At 39.9% G+C, this 19,694-nt stretch overlaps 1 protein-coding gene across 6 annotated transcripts in view; it reads right to left on the reverse strand.

The window, feature by feature from the left end:
• The window catches only part of Znf792 (zinc finger protein 792), a 56,919-nt gene extending 42,820 nt beyond the window's left edge, over positions 1 to 14,099 (reverse strand). The window contains exons 1-3 of one of the 6 annotated variants that reach the window (XM_074056949.1): positions 14,006 to 14,099; positions 10,936 to 11,050; positions 10,336 to 10,455 (exon numbers count right to left, since the gene is read on the reverse strand). The gene's annotated coding sequence lies outside the window, so the exon portion shown is untranslated. Of the gene's footprint in view, positions 1 to 10,335; positions 10,456 to 10,935; positions 11,051 to 13,471 lie in introns of all 6 variants that reach the window. The other 5 variants (XM_074056950.1, XM_074056948.1, XM_074056952.1 and 2 more) reach the window with 5 other exon arrangements.
• Positions 14,100 to 19,694: the final 5,595 nt, after the last annotated feature.

The following is a 19,694-nucleotide window of genomic DNA, read 5'->3' on the forward strand; positions in this document are numbered from 1 at the left end:
TTTAAAACTTCAACAAAATACTAAAAGACATATCTAAAACATGTTTTAAAAGGATTATACAACATAGCCAAGTAGAAGTTATCATAAGAATGCATAAAGTTATTGTAACATCTGAAAATAATGTAGTATGTCATAACAATAGAACAAAAAATAAGATAGCATTTTTAGGCAGTTTCTCTATTTTGCCCATGTTATCTCTAACTCATGATCCACCTACCTCAGTCTCCTGAGCCCCTGGAATTACAGGCACATGCCACTGTGCCTGACTTGTTTTTGTATTGATGGGGATTGAACCTAGAGCCTTAGGCATGCTAGGCAAGTGCTCTACCACTGAACAACATCCCTGGCCTATTCACTCATTATATGATTTTAGGAACAGAAACAAATTGACAAATATAACAAAACTGTTATGATAAACACTAAATAAACTAGAAGAAGATCCTTAATCTGATAAAGAAATCCAAGAAAACACATAATCAATATTGTACTTATTTTGTGGGGGACAGTACTGGGATTTGAACACAGCGCCTCATGCTTGCTGGCAGGTGCCCTATCATTTGAGCCTCACCTTTAGGCAAATATTGTGCTTAATGGTAAGATAACACAAGGCTTTAACCCTAAGATCAGGAAGAAGACAAAGATGCCTTCTCTTGCCATTTCTGTTCAACACAATACTAGAGGCTACAACAAAGGATTTTAGGCAAGATAAAGAAAAAGGCATCCAAGATTGGCAAAGAAGTGAACTCATTTCTATTAACAGATGACATGACCCTAAGTACAGAAAATGCTGAGGAAACCTCTAAAAAACATTAGAGCACATAAAAATTCATCAAAGTTTAACACTCACAACTTTCATATTTCAGTATACTAGCAATGCCCAATATGAAAACAGAATTAAGAAACATTCTTATAACGATACCAAGCTGAATAAAATATCTAAAATACTTTTGAAAAACTGATAAATTTTGTATAACTTTATGGTATAGAACATAATGTTTCATAAATGTATAGATTATGGAAAGGCTAAATCCAGGTATAACATATCCATTTTTCCTATATGTTTTATGATGAGAACATTAAGCACCACTCTCATAGTTTTGACGTACTTCCAACATCCACCAACCAGCCCCTGGCAATCACCATTTTACTCTTTGCTTCTATGTGTCTTTTTCAGTTTTTACATAAGTGGGGTCATGGTGGCATTGCCACTCAATGCCTGGCTTATTTCCCTTAACATAGTGTACATATATGTGGGTGTATACACGTATATAGGTAGGTATACACATGTACATAAATATATAAATAAAAATATAATTTTTTTAAATACTTCCATTCATTTTTCTAGTCTAATTTCTCTGTCTAGGACTTCCAGTACAATGTTGATTAGAAGTGGTAAGAGAGGGTATTTTTTACTTTCTCTTCATCTTAGAGGAAAGAAATTTCAAGGATCATTGGTTTTGATCACTGGAGGCCAGCATTGCATGGATGTTCCACTGTTTTTCCATTTATCATGTACTGTTTGTGGGAAGGTTTATTCATACTCCTCCTCATCATCCTTTATTATCCCTCAATGTTGGTGAGCTGTTCTCATGATCCCTCAGATATTTTTCACACATATTGGTCTTCTCTCATTCTTAAGGTTTATTACTTCTTAAATATATTAATTTTTAAATCTTTGCAAAGAAACAAATTTGTTTTCATTGATTCCCCCCGATTTCCTTTTTCTACTTCATTTTTCACTGATTTCTGCTCTAATGTTCATTTTCTTGCATAATTTGGATTTAATTAGCTATTTTTCCAGGTTTCTAAGGATGAATGATGTCACATCTTTCCTCTTTTCTAACATATGTATTCATTCATACAAATGTCTTTTTACATGCTACCTTTACTGCTGCCCACAGATTTTGATAAGCTACATTCTCACTTACATGAGATTTAAAATATTTTGCTTTTTTCAGAGTTCCCTCATATTGTCTGAGATAGCCTTTACTTCATTTTTTGGTGGTGGTGGTGCTGGTTTGAACTCAGGGCCTTGTGCTTGCTAGGCAGGTGCTCTGCCACTGACTCATGCCATCCCTCATGTTTACATCTTCAGTTCTGAAGGATCACTTCATTGGATATGGAATTCTAGGCTGGAAAACATTGCTTTCATCACTTTAAATATTTCCTTCTGCTCTATTTTTGTTTGCATACTTTCTGAAGACAATAGCTTGGTTGATCCATGTGTCATTTATAAGGGTGTTGCTCAGACACAAATACTTCAGGACATTATATTTATCTTTATGTTATTTATTTATACTTTAATTCCATTGTGGTCTGAGAGAACATTCTGCATGACTTTTTAAACCTTAAATTTGTTTTATGATCGTAAGTATGTTTTATCTTGTTGAATGTTCCCTGTGACCTTGATAAAAGTGTATTCTGCTATTATCAAGTGAAATATTCTGTAAATGTCAATTAGACACATTTGATTTTTGATGCTCTATAGTTTGAAAACATCTGTGCTGATATTCTGCTTCTATGATCTGTTAATTATAGACAGAGTGGAACTGAAGTCATTAGTTATAATTGTATGTTGGTCTACTTCTCCATGGAGTCCTATCAGTTGTTAAATACATTTTAATGTCCTCTTGTCTTTTTGGACAATCCACCATTTGATCAGATAATACTCTTTATAACTGATGACTTTCCTTCCCTGCTATTAATGGTTGAATATAACCCAAAATGCGGTAGCAGCAAGAGGTTAGGTGTTCGGGAAGTGACTAGAACATAAGGGCAGAGAAGTCAGGAAGGGATTTAGTGCCCTTACAAATGAGAAAGCAGGGAGTTCTCTTGCCCTTTGCTATGTGAGTCAACAGTCTGCATCCTGGAAGAGAGCCTCACCAGAACCCAACCATGCTGTAACCCTGTTCTCAGGCACCCAGCCTCCAGCACTGTGAGAAATAAAGGTCTATATTTTATCAGCACTGAGGGTACGGTACTTTATTATGGAAGCCAGAATTGAGTAAGACATGTACCCTGCACGATATTAATAAAGTTACTCTAGCTATCTTTTGATTTGTATTAGCTTGTATGTTTCTTCATAATTTTCCTATTAATCTACCTATGTCTTTATAAAGTGAGTTTCTTACAGATTACATAAAGGTGTGTCTTTATTTTTCATCTCTCTGTCTTTAAATTGTTGTGTCAGACCATTTACATTTCAAGTAATTTCTGATTATAGCTGAATAAATAGTACTGTCTTATTAGTTTACTATTCACGGTACTTGATCTCTTGGCACACTAGTTATTCTTTCTTTAAAAAGTTCTAGTCACTGTCTTAAAGTTGGCAATGTACATTAAAAAGCAAATATAGGTCAGGGTGTGGTGGCTCAAGTCTGTAATCCTCACTGCTAGGGAGGCAGAGATCAGGAGGATTGTGGTTTGAGGTCACCTTCTCAAAATATCATCAAGACCCCCATCTCCACCAGCCTGAGTGGTGATGATGCATGCATGTGATTCCAACTATGTGGGAGACTGTAGGTAGGATGTTTGGAGTGTGAGGCAAGTTGGAAAAAAACATCAGACCCTACCTGAAAAATAAAAGTAAAAAAAGAGCTGTGTCATGGCTCAAGTGGTAGAACTACTGGAGAACCAGAACCATAAAACAAACAAAAAAACCAATCAACCAAAGTAACTTTAAATCAAGGACTTTGCCCATACTCTATAAATCACAGATGTGCTCTTCTAAAGACTTTTACTATAAAATAAATTTTAGTGATAAAATCTATACATGATATAAAATATATTCAAACACAGATTCTAAAACACAGTAAGTTTTAGTGGGCAAAAGACTTGAGAAATAAACCACTCTCCAAGAGAGCAGTGAAATTGGTATAAGAAAAATTCTAAACATAAGTCATTAGAGAGATATAAAATGAAGCCACAGAGAAGTAACCCTATAGTCCTAATAATAATAGCAAAAATTAAAAACACTGAACATAGCCAAGTGTTGATTAACACACGAAGCAACTGAAACTCTCATACACTGCTGGTGAGCATATAAAATCACACACTCAGGAACATGTTTTGTCAGCTATAAAAAGATAAAGATCCACATAGCCTTCCAGTGTACTTATTATATTCATTTATTTTCTGATGTTTTCACATGGTTAAAATCTTGCTGGCCCAATAAGGAACTGCCGCCTCCCAGTGCTATCCCTATTTAAGGGTCAGATCAGAAATATATCTCTCACATTCAAGTCACTCTTAATTTTACAGACCCAACTAGCTCTAACTCTTAACATCCGACCAATATTTCTCTTGCCTTCAGCATCCAGGACCAAGTACCAGGTAACAACAGAATCCAAAACCTATTGGGATTATCAAGCCTGGTAACCCCAACTGTTCACTCTGCCTGGCCCAGTCTTTCCTGTGAAATCCTCAGTAATGCCTGTGGCCTTCCTCTTGCTCCATTATTAAACCTCCTCACTGGTGTTTTCCTTGTGGTCCTGTATGGCCAGCCATGCCCATTCTTTTCTTGGCAAATAAAAGTACCAAATTCTTTTTTCTATAGTATTGGCCTCTTCATGTCATCACTCAGTAGCCCCCATAAAGTGAAATCCTGTGGGTAGAAATGAGACACACAGGCCTCTACTTCTGTGTATTAACCCAAGAAAAAGAATAATAGACAAGAGCTACATGCCAGTGGCTCACACCTGTAATCCTACCCACTCAGAAGGCAGAGATCAGGAGGATCACAGGTCAAAGCCAGTCCAGGCAAATAGTTTATGAGATACCCTACCTCATAAAAACTTATCACAAAAAAGGGCTGGCATGGAAACTGAATAACTCATTGCTTAATGAACAATGGGTCACTGATGAAATAAAAGAGGAAATTAAAAAGTTCTTTGAAGACAATGAAAATGAAAACAAAACCTACCAGAACCTATAGGACACAGCAAAGGCAGTCCTGAGAGGAAAGCTTATACCGATGAGTGCATATGTTAAAAAGACTGAAAGATCCCAAATCAATGACCTAATGATAATCTCAAACTCCTAGAAAAACAAGAACAAGCAAATCCCAAAACAAATAGTAGGAGAGAAATAATAAAAATAAGAGCTGAAATCAATGAAATAGAAACCAAAAAACCCATACAAAGAATTAATGAAACAAAAAGTTGGTTCTTTGAAAAAATAAACAAGATCGACAGACCCTTGGCAAACCTGACGAAAATGAGGAGAGAAAAAACCCAAATTAGTAGAATCAGGAATGCAAAAGGGGAGATAACAACAAACACCATGGAAGTCCAGGAAATCATCAGAGACTACTTCGAGAACCTATATTCAAATAAATTTGAAAATCTTAAAGAAATGGACACATTTCTAGATACACATGATCATCCAAAACTGAACCAAGAGGATATTAATAAACTGAATAGATCTATAACACAAAATGAAATTGAAGCAGCAATCAAGAGTCTCCCCAAAAAGAAAAGTCCAGGACGTGATAGATTCTCTGCTGAATTCTATCAGACCTTTAAAGAAGAACTGAAACCAACCCTCCTTAAACTGTTCCATGAAATAGAAAGGGAAGGAAAACTGCCTAACACATTTTATGAAGCTAGTATTACACTCATCCCAAAACCAGGCAAAGACACCTCCAAAAAGGAGAACCATAGGCCAATCTCCTTAATGAACACTGATGCAAAAATCCTCAACAAAATAATGGCAAACTGAATTCAACAACACATTAAAAAGATCATTCACCATGACCAAGTAGGCTTCATCCCAGGAATGCAGGGGTGGTTCAACATACAAAAATCAATAAATGTAATAAACCACATTAACAGAAGCAAAGACAAAAACCACTTGATCATCTCAATAGATGCAGAAAAAGCCTTTGATCAGATCCAACACCATTTCATGATAAAAGCTCTAAGAAAACTAGGAATAGAAGGAAAGTACCTCAACATCATAAAAGCTACATATGACAAACCTACAGCCAGCATTATACTTAATGGAGAAATACTGAAACCATTCCCTCTAAATCAGGAACTAGACAAGGATGCCCACTATCTCTACTCCTATTCAACACAGTACTGGAATTCCTAACAGAGCAATTAGGCAAGAAGAAGAAATAAAAGGAATACAAATAGGTAAAGAAACTGTCAAAATATCCCTATTTGCAGACGATATGATCCTATATCTTAAAGACCAAAAAACTACTCAAAAGCTCTTAGACACCATCAATAGCTATAGCAAGGTAGCAGGATATTAAATCAACATAGAAAAATCATTAGCATTTCTATACACTAATAATGAAAGAATATATGAAAACAATTCCATTTACAATAGCCTCAAAAAAATCAAATACCTAGGTGTAAACCTAACAAAAGATGTGAACGACCTCTACAAGGAAAACTATAAACTTCTGAAGAAAGAGATTGAGGAAGACTATAGAAAGTAGAGAGATCTCCCATGCTCATGGATTCGTAGAATCAACATAGTAAAAATGTCTAGACTCCCAAAAGTAATCTACATGTTTAATGCAATTCCAATCAAAATCCCAGTGACATTTATTAAAGAGATTGAAAAATCTACCGTTAAATTTATATGAAAACACAAGAGGCCACCAATAGCCAAGGCAATACTCAGTCAAAAGAACAATGCTGAAAGTATCACGATACCCGACTTCAAACTATATTACAAAGCAGTAACAATAAAAACAGCATGGTACTGGCACAAAAACAGACATGAAGACCAGTGGAACAGAATAGAGGACCCAGATATGAAGCCACACAACTATAACCAACTTGTCTTTGACAAAGGCGCTAAAAATATACGATGGAGAAAAGACAGCCTCTTCAACAAAAACTGCTGGGAAAACTGGTTAGCGGTCTGTACAAAACTGAAACTAGATCTATGTATTCACTCTATACCAATATTAACTCAAAATGGATCAAGGATCTTAATCAGACCCCCAAACTCTAAAGTTGGTACAGAAAAGAATAGGAAATACTCTGAAATTAATAGGTATAGGCAAGAACTTTCTCAATGGAACCCCAGCAGCACAGCAACTAAGAGATAGCAAAGATAAATGGAACTTCATAAAAGTAAAAAGCTTCTGCTCAACAAAAGAAATGGTCTCTAAACTGAAGAGAACACCCACAGAGTGGGAGAAAATATTTGCCAACTATACATCAAAGGACTGATAACCAGAATATTTAGGGAACTTAAAAAACTAAATTTTCCCGAAATTAATGAACCAATAAAGAAATGGGCAAGTGAACTAAACAGAACTTTCTCAAAAGAAGAAATTCAAATGGCCAAAAAACACATGAAAAAATGCTCACCATCTCTAGCAATAAAGGAAATGCAAATTAAAACTACACTAAGATTCCACCTCACCCCTGTTAGAATAGCCATCATTATCAACACCACCAACAACAGGTGTTGGCGAGGATGCAGGGGGAAAAAGGAACCCTCTTAGAACACTGCTGGTGGGAATGTAAACTAGTACAACCACTCTGGAAAAAAATTTGGAGGCTACTTAAAAAGCTAAACATTGATCTACCATATGATCCAACAATACCACTTTGGGGATATACCCAAAATAATGTACTCAGATTACTGCAGAGGCACCTGCACACCCATGTTTATTGCAGCACTATTCACAATAGCCAAGTTATGGAAACAGCCAAGATGCCCCACTACTGAGGAATGGATCAAGAAAATGTGGTATCTATACACAATGGAATTTTATGCAGCCACGAAGAAGAACGAAATGTTATCATTCGCTGGTAAATGGATGGAATTGGAGAACATCATTCTGAGTGAGGTTAGCCTGGCCCAAAAGACCAAAAATCGTATGTTCTCCCTCATATGTGGACATTAGATCAAGGGCAAATACAACAAGGGGATTGGACTTTGATCACATGATAAAGTGAGAGCACACAAGGGAGGTATGGGGATAGGTAAGACACCTCAAAAACTAGATAGCATTTGTTCCCCTCAACACAGAGAAACTAAAGCAGATTCTTTAAAGCAACTGAGGCCAATAGGAGATGGGGACCAGGAACTAGAGAAAAGGTTAGTTCAAGAAGAATTAACTTAGAAGGTAACACACATGCACAAGAAATCAATGTGAGTCAACTCCCTGAATAGCTATCCTTATCTCAACTAGCAAAAACCCTTGGTCCTTCCTATAATTGCTTATAGTCTCTCTCCAACAAAATTAGAGATAAGGGAAAAATAGTTTCTGCCAGGTAGCAAGGGGGTAGGGGGAAAGAGGGAGGGTGCAGGGGGTAAGGAAGGGAGTAGGGGAAGGGGGGAGAAATGACCCAAACATTGTATGAACATATGAATAAAAAATAAAAATTTTAAAAAAAAGGGCTGGCAGAGTGGCTCAAGGTGCAGAGCCTGAGTTCAAACCCCAGTACCACATACACACAAAAGAAATCTGTAGTAGATGTTCATAATGGCTTTACTTCTAATAAACCCCACTGGAAGTTATCCACATGTTGATAACAGATGAATAAAATAATAAATTGTAGCCTATCAATACAAGAGAATACTAGTTTCCAATAAAACAACCAAAAGCTTATACTCTACTGAAATCTCTGATTATTCTAATTATGTGGAAAACAAGTAAAAAAGATACTGGACTTACAATTTGTCTCCTGTCTCTACTTTTTTTTCCCTTTGCAGCAACGGCTGACAGAATAGCCATGCACCCATGACAACCCAGAAATATTAGAATATTTTCTGTGGCAGTGAACACAGTACCCAGAAAGTCCAGAGGATACTTTGTGTACCCTCATCACTCACAGGCAGTAACCACAGTATTTATGGAATAGTGCTTCATTGAGGATGGTACCTTTGAATTTTCTACCCTCATTTCTACTGATCTCATCCAGTGTATGAATGTAACTCCAGTACTCTTCTGGCCTTACACCACTCATGATTTCATGCAAGAAATGAGGAATGGTACAGAGGCTAGCCTTCCTGGAGTACACTGTGCAACCTGACACTCATGTGTCCGATGCTAGATGTGAGATGGTTTGAGCACAGGTGGGACAATAAGCTTTTCCACACTTGTTGCAGGCATAGGGCCTTTCTGCAGTGTGCAATTGTTTATGCCAAACATGGTAGGATCTTCTGTCAAAGGCTTTCCTACATTTAGTACATGCATAAAGCCTTTCTCCAATGTGAACTTTCTTATGCTGAAGAAGGTGGGCTTTTGTGCCATAGGCTTTCCCAAATTCACCTCAAGACGTTTACTTTTGTGGCTAAAGGCAGCCCCACACCCCCTGCACCTGTAATGTCCTTCACCAATGTGAAAAGCCTGCAAATACTCAGCACTGATGGGTAAACTCCCTTTTCTGTGAGTGGTCTTCTGCTGAGGAAGCCTTGATCTGGAAAGATTATTCCCACTACCCTCATATGTAAGAGGATTCTCTGATATGTGGACTGCACAGTTCTTAACACAGGGAGTCCTGTCCTTTTCCACTCTGAGGTCATTCTTTCCACTGTGCTGCTTCTGGTGTGAGGGAATTCTTATAGTGAGCCAGAACTGTCTGCCATATGTCACAACACACATGTGCAGTTTGTGCCTGGAATGTATTCCCTGTTGTTCAGCCAAAACCAAAATATTTTCCATGACTGTGCCACACATCTCACACCAAGGGTAAGTCAACCGGGTGACTGGATCAACTTTGGAAGCCCTGACATGTGAGCCCCTGAGAAAGTGCCTCCATATCCTCCACTTGAAACCAAAAACCTGAAAACAGAAAATGTTGAAGTATATGGAGATCGTGATGGGAGGAGGTAGCCCTATTAGAAATGCCTGTCTTATAAACCCAAGAAAGAAACACATGGGACTCTATGGAAGCTAGTGGAGCATAAGTTACCATGAAGTCTGTTGTGCCGTGCATGGGTCAAGGACACAGTGATGGGATCCAACTTGGGAAGGGGAGACTGTTTCTCTGACTTACTTCTCTGTAGATGTCTTTTAGCAAGCTGGTAACACGTAAGTACTGAAGAAGTACACAAGTACTGAAGAGAGAAGACTATGTCCACACCTAGGAAGCCAACTCCACCTAAGAATCTGCCCAGGAACTATCTTGGTGTTGCAATTCTAGAGGACTGCATGTGACAAAAAGCCAGAGAGGTGTAGTTAGGCCAAGTCAAAAGTTAGAGTAGGAATGCTAAGTCAGCAAAAAAGTATAGAATGGAGCTGAAAAAATGAAATGAGTCAGGGCCCTGTGTTTGCTATGAAAACACGTATGGGCAAGGGAGAGGTTCTAGGTATTACAACACATCCCTGCCATTATGCTACCCTCTCTTCTCACTTACCAGAGCTAGTCCCCCTCAAGGGCTCTCTTGCTGAGGCTGCTGTCACATCTGTCATTTCAGGCATCAAGTCCTCTTCCACCAGCTCCAAGCCAATAACATGAATCCAGAAAGATACAAATCCTGTGGGGAGGACATGGCAGGTGAGTGGACAGCACCAGCTCATGATGACCCCTTCCCCACCTATCACAAGAAACTAATTATAAAATGAAACTTGGAGGAACATCTTTCAGGAACCAGTCAGTGGTCTCTAAAATAAGGCAAGAGGAAGTTTCAGGGGACAGAATCTTGGAGAGAGGAACAATGTCTCTGGCTATGATTATGCCATGGTAGGCCAGACCTAGTGGGATCTATTGGATTAATTCCAAGACTTCAGGCCCTAGGATCCCTTCCTGCAAGGATTCCAGGCCCTTGATTTTGAGGCTACCTGGGAAAAGAATGAGTAAAGCACTCAGCCCAGGCCTGGCAGTCATAGCACCATGCAATAACAACTAGAAGGCAGTTGTGTACAGCTGGTCGTGGGAAGCAAAGAGCATCCCCTGGAGAGATGGGAAGAGAAAGGGCCCAGACAGTGATGTACAGGGAATTGAGGGCCCTACTCACGGAGACCACAAGTTCAAAGTTTTCCAGCATCACACAGGAGTCTCTGCATCTCATCAAGAAACTTCCATTCAACCTAGGAAAAGTTTACAGCCACATCTTCAAAAGTCACACTGTCCTGCCAGGACAGAGAAAGCTTTTAGCTGTGACCTTCCATGTGTCTTTTATCCCCAAACTATGCATTCCCTTCTTTCTTCCTCCCCAGCTCACCTCACAGGAGATGAGGCTAGTGCTGTTGCTGTTGTTCTCACCCCAACTTCTGCCAATAAATTATCCTGGCCATGCTTCTCAAATACTAAATCCCACAGATAAACTCAGGAGCAGCTTTCCTTCATACTTTCCCAGGACCTGTATCATGGAATCATCCATTCATGGTGTTTCTCTGAGTATATCACTTGGTGAACCATTCCTCTCTTACAGCTCCAACCTCCTACTGCCACTGCCAAGGTCCTAGGCCAGCCACAGACACATTTTGCTGTACTCATGGCATCCAGAATGCTTGGGGCATTGGCTCATAGAGCTACGGAAAGTCAGACCCATTATGAAAGACCTGTCCACACATCCTTGTTCTACCACAAATGCCTGGTGAGCCTCCACAATGCTAAGTGCAGGACCTGGCCTTGCTGCCGCCTGATCTCTGTTACTGGTCTATTTCTACATCCAGTATTCCATGGTCATTCTCCTTTGGAAGCCCTGGTCCTGACAAATCCACTTCCAAAGCACAGACACCACTCTCCCTTAATTATATTGTGAAACACACCAACCTTATTCATGTACCAAAACAAAGTGATCCAGTCCTCTTAATATTACCTTCCCTTTTCTTGTTACGAACAGTGTTTCTATGACCCAAGTATTAATTCATTCCTAAATGTAAGTTATAGTAATACCTCTGTCCACATACAAGCTGCCAATTTGTGATGTCTGCAAAGGAACCCCTTCCTGACTTCAGACCTGTGTGTTCAGCTGTCTATTTAAAGCCTCCATAAAGAGGTCTCTGGGCAATTCAGTGTTATCTGAAAGCAACTGCACATGAATATCCCTCTGCCTATAATACCTTCTGTAGGACATTCTATTAATGGCCACATACTGGATAGTGTCCATATAATCCCTGGGCTGGATTCTGGAGCCCCTGTCTAAAAAGACACCAGGGACAGCAGATTCCATGTTCAAAGAGTGGCAGGACATATCCCAGCCACTATGAGTGGAATATGGGCAGGATGAGTACCTGAGACATCTCCTACTCACCTGCTTGCAATTTTTTCTGAAGCCCTGAAACCTGTGTAAAGAGGGAGGCTAAGAGTGGAAGGCATCTATGGTGCAGACTCACGGTGTGAGTCTTACCCCTGCCTTGGAGCATGGTGACCACCACCTGACAATCTAATTTCTAAGCTTCAGTATTCAGTGCTCACTTTTACTGGCTGTGTGACCTTGGATAAGCATTCAACTTCCCTGTGCTTCGGTGTCTTCATTGGTAAAATGAGCATAAAATTACAACAACTTTAGAGTCTGTTTTTGCTATCAATGCAAAAGTATATGTTAATATTTGCTACTTTATTTCATAGACTAATGTTAGTGCATGTAATGATCATTTTTGAAATCATAGATGCATGTTATACTTACATAGTATTTATGAAATTGTAATACTCATAACTTTTAGCTTATTAATATTCTGCTTTGTGGTACATTATGGTATGATCCTAGTAGAGTGTTTGCCTAACTCCTTAAATTCATACCTTGCAATCCTTAACTGCTGGTAACAGGAAAGGAAAGGCCAAATTAGGGAACTGGGTCTCTTTCTTTGGGGCACCTGAATGAGGTTGGTGTCACAAAGACAAGTAAAGGGAGTGTGATGATCCTAGGTTTGAAGATGCATCTTCCAGGGAGTAGGCTTTTGGACATGGAATGAATGTAGAAATATTGTACTATTGAAGGTGATATGACAGTGAGGCCAAGGCCTGCACTTACTAACTTTAGAAGAATGTTTATCTCTTAACATCAAATAAGAGTTTGTTTGATAAATTCATAAGCATAAAATAGTGTGCAGGGACAGCACGGCTGGTGGATGCTACTTTTCTATCTGTAAAGTGGACTGGTAATTGGGCATCTTCTACTTCCCTACCCTATTACCACTGCTCTGGTCTAGTGGTAAGTCTGGTGGCCTCCTTGTCTCTAATCTTATCAAGTCTTCCCCCTCACGACCAAGTCAGTATGTTTCCATTAGAGTAACATCCACTAATTCTTTGTGTGGGGGGGAAGAGATGGGAGGCGAGGCAGTACAAGGGTTTGAACTCAGGACCTCAGAGCTTGCTGGCAGGTGCTTGACCATGTGAACCACATACCCAGCCCATTTTCCTTTACTTACTTTTCAAAGAGGGTCTCACCTTTTTGTCCTTGGTTGGTACTCCTACCTATGCTTCCTAATTATTTTGTCACCACCCTTCCCCCAATGACTTTTGAGATGGAATCTCTGCTATATTTTGCCAGGACAGACCTAGAACTAGTATTGGGATAACAGCAGTAGGCCACCATGCTGGCCTACCTCCGGGAATCTTTTAAAATCCTAAGTGAGATGCAGTGTCTTCTCACTCCCTCCAAATCAAAGTCCGGCGGCTCAGGTGACTGCCAATCCACGTGGGGCTCATCCCATCTGCTCACAAGGTCCCCAAGACTCCTCAGCCGCACCCCAAGCCTCTGCACGCGCTGGTCCCCTAGAAGGAACACCCTCCACCCCTCGTCACAATGGGTGTCAGAAGTCGCACGTCACCTAGCAACGCTCCACTGTGCAGAACTAGGGCGCTGGTTTAAAATGTCCCGGGCAGGCGCCCACATTCGGGACTTCAGGATGGGAGGTGGGGTCGGGTCAGGTGACTGCCTGGGGACACAGCCTAAGCCGAGTCTGTCAGCGTGCAGCCACCTCTAAGAGCTGAGGCGGGGAGCAGCCACAACAGGTAGGTGTCCACCCCGAAGCCTCGCACCAGGCAGTCCCCGCACCCAGTCACCCCCTGTGGCGCCCTCCTGAGTCCCACACCGCCTCTGTGCTTCCCAGACAGACTTCTTAGGCCTTCCCGCTCACCTTACCGGCGGCTGGACCTAGAACTCACAATCGCACCAGGCGATGGAACAGTAGCTCACCAAACTGCCAGCCACTAGGAGAGCACAGGATGTCCCGCCTCCGGAGCTGCCCTCTCCTCGGCCTTATTGGCCCAGCCTGCCGACGCTCAGCGCACTGGCATCTGGGTAATGTTTCTTATCTGCAGTGGGCGTCATTGCTGGGCATGCGCAGTACAGACTGCGCCATAGTTGGCAGCCTGCGGAGGATCCATGAGTGAGCGGGCCAGTCGTGTCTCAAGTTTCCGTGACCAGAATGGATGTCACTCCTGGTGTCGGAGATGTACCGAGATTTCTGTGGAACTGAATCCAATCGTAGAGGAGTTGAGAAACATTAGTTGTTTTCAAAAGGCACAAAGTCAAAAGACACACATACGGGATCTTCCCACCCGGAAGTGTGTCCACCTGTGATGCAGAGTCTACAGGTAGTACCTTGTTTCTCGTCAGATTCCAGTGGACCAAAGCTTTAGAGGCAGTCCTGCCAAGTCAAGTATCCTTGCACAATGGGAAGGGAAAAATCCCCACATAGGGTCATGATGGGGAAGAAGAGGGCAGCCTGAGAAGATAGACACGTATGGGGTCTGTCACCGGTTCCCACAGGGGAAACGGCTGTGTAGTCAGTGATTATGTCAACTCAGCCATCACCACTTCATCCAAATAATGTCAGCTCATTACTCTGACGTGTATTTGGTCGTATTTAAGGAACACAGTTGCCTTTGCTTTGGAGACAGCATTTTCAGGAATCACTGCAATGTTGTGGAAAGGGACATCTTAACACTGGAGGACAAGGTTGGGTTCTGTTAATTACTTCCTGTGCTGGGAAGACGTGACTGTTACTTTACCAGCAGGTGCAGGGATGATCCCTGCATCAAGAGTAGACATTATGTTAGGAAATCAGTTGGGAAGTGGGTAACTAACTGTATGATTACTCAGACATGGCCAATATAGTTCTAAACAAACACTATGGGTGATACATGTTGAGAAGTCAGAACCTCAGTATTTTGACCTAAGGACACTGATGGCTGAGTACAGGAGTGGTGACATAGGAAGAACAGAGGAACCCTGAAATTCCTAAAGATTTTGACATTAAAATGTGATTTTAAGCAATATTATAATTGAGTGACTGAGAGGGTTGTGCATACAGCTCATTGATAGAGCACTTGACTAGCATGTGGGAGACCTTGGTTTTGATTCCCCAGCACTACAAGGAATAAAAAGACCAGAGGAACTGAGGAATACCAGCTGTAAGGGATAGTAAAGAACACATTTGCATATAATTGCCAGAATTCTAAAAATAATGAGTAGTGTCATATTTATTCCATACTTAGAGAGTATTCGTGAAGTTTCTGTTGTATACCAGGCACTGTTTTGTATGTGCAAAGTGCACATCAGGTTCCAACGAGACAAAGACTTGTGACTTCATTAGACTAACATTCTAATCAAGAAAAATGGAGTTAGAAATGGGAGACTAAATAGGCATGTATATTTCATTTTAAATGTGGTTGCATGTGTAATGGTAAGAAAAGAAGAAAGTTAAGGATGTTAAAGGTGTATGTGTGGCTGGAAGCTTGTGGCTCATGCCTGTAATCCTAGCAACTCAGGAGGCAGAAATCAGTAGGATCGCAATTTGAAGCCAGCCCCAGAAAAATAGTTTGAGAGAATCTAAAAAAATATCCCAACACAAAAACAGGGCTGGCAGAATGAATCAGGTGGTAGCGTGCCTCCCTAGCAAAAGTGAGGCCCCAAGATCAAAACCCAGCTGCCAAAAAAAAAAAAAAACCCCAAAACCCAGTGTGTATGAGGAAGTGTTTTGCAGTTGTTTTTTGAGGCCATAGATTACTATGGGAAAGCATCAAGTAAAATAGCATGTCAAGAAAACTATATGGGGTGAGAGTGAAAACACTGGGGATATCTTGTGGAATAATTTCTAACAAAATAAAACCCTAGCCTACAGAAAAGCCCCTAAATAGCTATCACTTATGTTCCACTCCAGAGAAAGGGGGAAACCTGGTACATCTTCAAACCAGTTGAAAGAGGAAGTGTATAGAAAGAGGGGAATAAATACTGAGCAGGTATGTATAGCTTGGCAGTCCATTTTAAGAGCCTATCGTGTATCACTATATAAATCTTGGGACACTGAGAGGGATGTGAACAAAAACAGAATCTGTAGGCATTCTTAATAACTTGAGAATTGTGTAGATCATTTAACATTAGTTATTAGATATCATTTAGTAGACACGCAACAAAATCTGGGTGAACTGTCCATGCTGGGCAGTAGTGGTGATGAAATATAAGCAAGATTTTTTTGACTATTTTTTATTCATTTATTTACATGTGCATACATCTTTTGAATCACTTTCCCCCTCTCCCACACCCTCTCCCCCTTATCCCTTGCTTCCAGGCAGAACCTGTTCTGCCTTTATCTCTAATTTTTTTTGAAGAGAAGACATAAGCATAATAAGAAAGACAAACCATTTTTGTTAGTTAGGGATAGCTATACAGAGAGATTCCTAGATTTCTTCCATGTACAAATGTGTTACAACCCAAGTTGATTCATCTCTAGCTGATCTTTACACTGGTTCCTGATCCCATTCTTGTGTTGACATCTGTTGCTTTAAGGTTTCTGTATTAGTTCCTCTGGAGTGGGGACATCAAATGCTTTCATGTTTTAGGTTTACTACCTATCCCCATACCTCCCTTGTGTGCTCTCCCTTTGTCATGTGACCCAGGTCCAACAACATTGTTGTATTTGCCCTAGATCTAAAGTCCGCATATGAGGGAGAACATACGATTTTTGGTCTTCTGAGCCAAGCTAACCTCGCTCAGAATGGTGTTCTCCAGTTTCATCCATTTACTTGTGAATGATAAGATTTAATTCTTCTTCATGTCTGAGTAAAATTCCATTGTGTGTAAATACCACATTTTCTTAATCCATTCGTCAATAGTGGGGCATCTTGGCTGTTTCCACAACTTGGCTATTGTGAATAGCGCTGCAATAAACATGGGTGTGCAGGTGCCTCTGGAGTAACCTGAGTCTCATTCCTTTGGGTATATCCCCAGGAGTGGAATTGCTGGTTCAAATGGCTGATCTATGTTTAGATTTTTAAGAATCCTCCAGATATTTTTCTAGAGTGGTTGCGCTAGCTTGCACTCCTACCAGCAGTGTATGAGGGTTCCTTTTTCCCCACATCCTTGCCAACACCTGTTGTTAGTGGTGTTGCTAATGATGGCTATTCTAACAGGGGTGAGGTGGAATCTTAGTGTGGTTTTGATTTGCATTTCCTTTATGGCTAGACATGGTGAGCATTTTTTCATGTGTTTTTTGGCCATTTGAATTTCTTCTTTTGAGAAAATTCTGTTTAGTTCAGTTGCCCGTTTTTTTACTGGTTCATGATTTTGGGACAGTTTAGTTTTTTAATTTCCCTGTATATTCTGGTTATCAGTCTTTTGATGTATATGTGGCAAATATTTTCTCCCACTCTTACAGACCATTTCTTTTATTGTGCAGAAGCTTTAAATTTTTATGAAGTCCCATTTGTCCATTCTTTCTCTAAGTTGCTGGACTGCTGGGGTTCGATTGAGGAAATCCTTGCCTATACCTATTAGTTCCAGAATGTTTCCTGCTCCTTCTTGTATGAACTTCAGAGTTCTGATATTAAGGTCCTTGATCCAATTTGAGTTGATACTAGTGCAGGGTGATAGACATGGATCCAGTTTCAGTTTCTTGCAGATGGATAACCACTTTCCCCAGCAACATTTGTTGAAGAGGCTGTCTTTTCTCCATCATGTATTTTTGGCACCTTTGTCAAATATAAGTTGGGTATAGTTGTGTGGATTCATATCCGGGTCCTCTGTTCTGTTCCACTGGTCTTCATGTCTGTTTTTGTGCCACTACCATGCTGTTTTCGTTGCTATGGCTCTGTAATATAGTTTGATGTCAGGTATTGTGATACCTCCAGCATTGCTCTTTTTGACGAGTATTGCCTTGGCTATTCACAGTCTCTTGTGTTTCCAAAGGAACTTTAGGGTAGATTTTTCAATCTCTGTGATGAATGTCATTGGGATTTTTATGGGAATTGCATTAAACATGTAGATTGCTTTTGGTAGTATAACCATTTTTACTATGCTGATTCTACCAATCCATGAGCATGGGAGATCTCTCCATCGTCTGTAGTCTTCCTTGATCTCTTTCTTCAGGGGTTTCTAGTCTCCTTGTAAAGGTCATTCACATTCTTTGTTAAGATTCCTCCTAGGTATTGATTTTTTTGAGGCTATTGTAAATGGAATTGTTCCCATATATTCCTTCTTAGTTTGTTCATTGTTGGTATATAGAAAAGCTAATGATTTTTGTAAGTTGATTTTGTATCCTGTCACCTTGCTATAGCTGTTTATGGTGTCTAGAAGTTTTTGGGTAGAGTTTTTTGGGTCTTTAAAGTATAGGATCATATAGTCTGCAAATAGGGATATTTTGATAGTTTCTTTACCTAATTGTAGTCCTTTTATTTCTTCTTCTCGCCTAATTGCTCTGGCTAGGAATTCCAAGACTATGTTGAATAGGAATGGGGAGAGTGGACACCCTTGTCTCATTCCCGATTTTAAGGGAAATGGTTTCAGTTTTTCACCATTAAGTATGATGTTGGCTGTAGGTTTGTCATATGTAGCTTTTATAATGTTGAGGTACTTTCCTTCTATTCTTAGTTTTTTTAGAGCTTTTATCATGAAGTGGTGTTGGATCTTGTCGAAGGCTTTTTCTGCATCTACTGAGATGATCAGGTGGTTTTGTATTTGCTTCTATTAATGTATTACATTCATAGATTCGTGTATGTTGAACCACCCCTGAATCCCTTGGATGAAGCTGACTTGGTCATGGTGGATGATCTTTCTGATGTGTTGTTAGATTTGGTTTGCTATTATTTTATTGAGGATTTTTGCATTGATGTTCATTAAGGAGATTGGCCTGTAGTTCTCCTTTTTGGAGGTGTCTTTGTCTGGTTTCAGGATGAAAGTAATATTGGCTTCATAAAATGAGTAAGGCCATGTTCCTTCCCTTTCTATTTCGTGGAACAGTTTAAGGAGGGTTGGTATCAGCTCTTCTTTAAACGTCTGATAGAATTCAGCAGAGAGTCCATCAGGTCCTGGACTTTTCCTTTTTGGGAGACTCTTTATTGCTGCTTCAATTTCTTTTTGTGTTATAGATCTATTCAGGTGACATATCCTCTTGGTTCAATTTTGGATGGTCGTAAGTATCTAGAAATCTGTCCATTTCTTCAAAATTTTCAAATTTAGTAGAATATAGGTTCTCAAAGTAGTCTCTGATGATTTCCTGGATTTCCATGTTATTTGTTGTTATCTCCCCTTTTGCATTTCTGATTTTAATGATTTGGGTTTTTCTCTCCTTATTTTAGTCAGGTTTGCTAGGGGGTCTGTCAATCTTACTTATTTTTTCAAAGAACCAACTTTTTGTTTCATTGTTTCTTTGTATAGTTTTTTTGTCTGTTTCTGTTTCATTGATTTCGGCCCTTATTTTTATTATTTCTCTCCTTTGTTTGTTTTGGGATTTGTTTGTTCTTGTTTTTCAAGGCTTTTGAGATGCAGCATTAAGGAATTGATTTGAGATCTTTCTGTCCTTTTAATATATACACTCATCACTATAA

The sequence above is a fragment of the Castor canadensis genome, chromosome 16 (genome assembly GCF_047511655.1).
Source record: "Castor canadensis chromosome 16, mCasCan1.hap1v2, whole genome shotgun sequence".
NCBI lineage: Eukaryota > Metazoa > Chordata > Mammalia > Rodentia > Castoridae > Castor > Castor canadensis.